Raw genomic sequence first — 3,511 nt, 5'->3', positions numbered from 1 at the left:
TTCTTCCAAATTTGTTCTATGCGAAGAAGAAGAGGATTGAACATAGGAATTATCATTTTGGGCTTTTGGAGCAAATTTGGGTGGAGGGCCTCTTTAAGCATTGTTTTGAAAATTGCCTCTCCCTTGATTGTTCCAATTACCCCTACTTTGATTTTGACCATAACCTTGATTATGGTTACCACTACCTTGATTATGATTCCCATAACCTTGGTTTTGATTACCATAATTTTGGTTTTGATTTTGGCTACTATAACCTTGATTGTTATAGTTACCTCGAGAACCTTGGTTCCTATAACCACCACCTTGGTTATAGTTGTCAAAATTGCCATGATTGTTGTAATTCCTATTCCATTGACCTCTTTGATTCTCAAACCTAGAATCATGATTATTTGACACATAATTCACATGCTTATTCACATTTCCATCTTGATCATCACAAACATCCATACATGCATGAGGGCAACTAGAAACATCATGCTCATACGACACACAATCATCACAAAACAAGCATCCACTAGGCATGTTACTAGAAGAAGGAAGGGGTTGAGAATTAGAAGACGTACCTCTCCCCTTAATTTGGGAGGGAAGACTTGAAACTTGGTAGGTAGCACTTTCCAACTTTGCCTTGATAGCGGACATCTCCTTCCCCAAGTTTGTCATTTGAGAGGATAGATTGTTGATTGCATTTAGATGATCAACCGAGTACACCGAAGAGCTACTCTTGCTAGTTGATTCTCTTCCTCCATCTTGCCAATCTCTATAATACCTCACTACGTCCTCAATTATGTCCACCACTTTCTCTTCCGTTTTATTCATGATAGGACCTCCGGCTCCTCCATCTAAACATGATTTTCCTTGAGGGCTAAGACCTCCATAGATAATTTGAATGATTTGATAGGTTGGAATTCCGTGATGAGGACATTCTCTTTGATACTCCTTGTATCTCTCCCATGCTTCATAGAGGCTCTCATTTGGCTTTTGCTTGAAACCTTGAATCAAAGCTCTAGCTTCCGTCGTTTTCTTTTGAGGATAGAAACGGGATAGAAATTCCTTGGTGACCTCATCCCATGCCCTTAGAGAATTCGGGTTTACCTCCTTGTTTAGCCATTCCAAAGCACGACCTATGAGAGAAAAGGGAAAGAGCTTGAGGCGGATGAATTCTTGGGAAATTCCGTTCACCATGATAATATTGCAATACTTCTCGAACTCCTTGAGATGGTTTGGTGGGCTTTCATGCTTGGCCCCACTAAATTGTCGCCTCTCTATCAAAGTAATCATTGCCGGTATTTTTCCAAAATCATTTGCCGGTGTTGTAGGCGGAGCAATCCCACTCTCAAATTTATATGCACCGGGAATCCCCAATTCTTTTAGTGCCACTCTCGGATTTTCTCCCATTCTTGATTGTTCTTCTTGTTGTGGCTCTTCTTCACTTGAAAGTCTAGGGCTCAAAGATCGTCTAGCACTCCTCAACCTTGCAATAGTTCTCTCAATTTCCGGATCAAATGGCAATACTGAATGATCACGTGCTCTATGCATAAAATCTCAAAAGAAATGGTTAGTAGCACGGCTACAAATGTAGCCTTAAAGAAAATATTTTTGTATTTTTCAATTAATGGTGAAATAGACTCAATAACTATAACAAAGCACCAATATCATTCCCCGGCAACGACGCCATTTTTGACACGGGAAAAATGTAGGTCGTCCTCTACCCTTTCCTAGAGTCAAAGAAAATTTATAAACAATCAACCAACCTAATACGAGTATAGGGTAAGTCAAGGGTCGAACCCAAGGGAATGAATAGGTGTAAGCTATAGCCTAGGTCAAGCTACTTCGAAGTTTGCGGAAGATGCGGTTGGTAACTAAGGTATCAAGAAGTCTAGATGAATCGAGAAATTCAATATACTAAACACTAGGGATATGGGTTCCACATGCAAGCTCAATGATTATGCTAATTGAAAAATCACTCAATCAATTAAAACATTGCAAAGGACAAACAATAGTTGCAATCAAAGGAATTCAAGGGTTATCTCCTATAAGCCAAGCTAAGGATCACTATGAATGGCTAGCTAGGAAAATCACAATCAAATTCAATCAATTAAAGCAATTCTCAAATCAGGGGTTCATGTCATTAAAATTTGCAATGCAATCTAGATTAATCTTATAGGTTGATCACTCCTAGTCCAATCAATCACATGCACAACTATGTCAACCAATTTAATTGCACCATTCAAATCAATCTAGCATCATCAACTAGCAAAAATCATCAATCAAGCATGCTTCCCCTTCTCCCTAGCAACTAATCTACTCACTAAACATGGTGGAATTAAGAAACAAAACAAATTCAATCAAATTCATATTCATTTAAAGCTAAATCAAAAGAAAATCAATCAATCAACAATTTCTAAAGCAAGGAATATAATCTCAATCAAAATCCAAGAAACTAGAAGGAATTGCATTAAACGTAAATCAAGGGAAAGAAATCTTACAAATATCCGTTGAATTGAAGAAGGAATTTCAAAATTAAATTAAAATCTAAGATCAAATTCAAGTACTAACAAGTAAATCTTAAGCTTCTCTCTCTACTATTTTTAGAAAAATTCTCTCTCTAGTACAAAGTTAAGTTGTCACTAAAAAGAAAGTCAAAAGCTATAAATAAGAAAAATCGAGCGAAGAAGGATGCACAGGTCGTGCGCACGCACAGCCCAGCCGCGCGCGCGCACAGCTGGGTCTGCGCGCGCGCGACTCTGCGATGCATGGGCTTTGGCTCCTTCGCTTGCTTGATCAAACTCCGCGCTCCCGAGCATCCCCAACATCAGTGCACTCGAGATGATGCCCGCGAACATGGCAGCCCTAAAATGAGCAAATTGACTTGATTTTTCACCTACAAAACACAAATAAAACAAAGAGCGGAAGCGTAGCAAGGTAAAACTAAAACTAAAATTATGAATTATCAACTAAAAATATGAAAAACTCGTAAAAACCAATCGAGAACTAAAGTGAATTATAAAAAATGAAAAATCAAGTAAAACTAAAAGAATTATATGAAGATGATAAAAGAAATTAAAGAAAATGAACCTAAATCTTATTCTTTTGAGCGCCAAAAATGACGCTCATCACAAGCATCAAGCGCCAGCAAGCCATGTGGCCCCAAGCATAGAGGGGAGTGAGGGGGTGAGTTGGCTAGTTTTAGAGAGTGACTGGGGAGCAAGATTGGCCCCCCCTCCTAACCTCTTATGTAAGCTGGACAATTGTTGATTTATTAGTAGCTTGATTATTTATTTTACTTTAGATTTAAAATAAAATGGAAAAATAAAATTTCCCACATTGATGGGTGAGCATTTCTCACCCTTGCATTTCCCTATAAATACCCAACTTGGGGTATTGGGTAAAGTACTTGAGCAAGTTTTGAAAAAGGCATCATAGTGTGAAAACCTTTGAATATAATTAATTGCTAGAGTTTAGGACGAGCCTTGCTAACTCTAAGGCAATAGACCAATTTTGGTGCTCGTGT

General features: G+C 38.3%; 1 non-coding gene across 1 annotated transcript; it reads left to right on the top strand.

Moving 5' to 3' along the window:
* Positions 1-904: 904 nt before the first annotated feature.
* LOC145593413 (small nucleolar RNA R71) lies at positions 905-1,010 on the top strand. The gene has a single exon (XR_014102741.1). It is a non-coding gene; the product is annotated as a small nucleolar RNA R71 (small nucleolar RNA).
* Positions 1,011-3,511: the final 2,501 nt, after the last annotated feature.

Source organism: Chenopodium album, chromosome 18 (genome assembly GCF_948465745.1).
Source record: "Chenopodium album chromosome 18, dcCheAlbu1.1, whole genome shotgun sequence".
Taxonomy (NCBI): Eukaryota; Viridiplantae; Streptophyta; class Magnoliopsida; order Caryophyllales; family Amaranthaceae; genus Chenopodium; species Chenopodium album.
The sequence above is the reverse complement of the archived record's forward strand: the minus strand, read 5'-3'. Positions and strand labels throughout refer to the sequence as shown.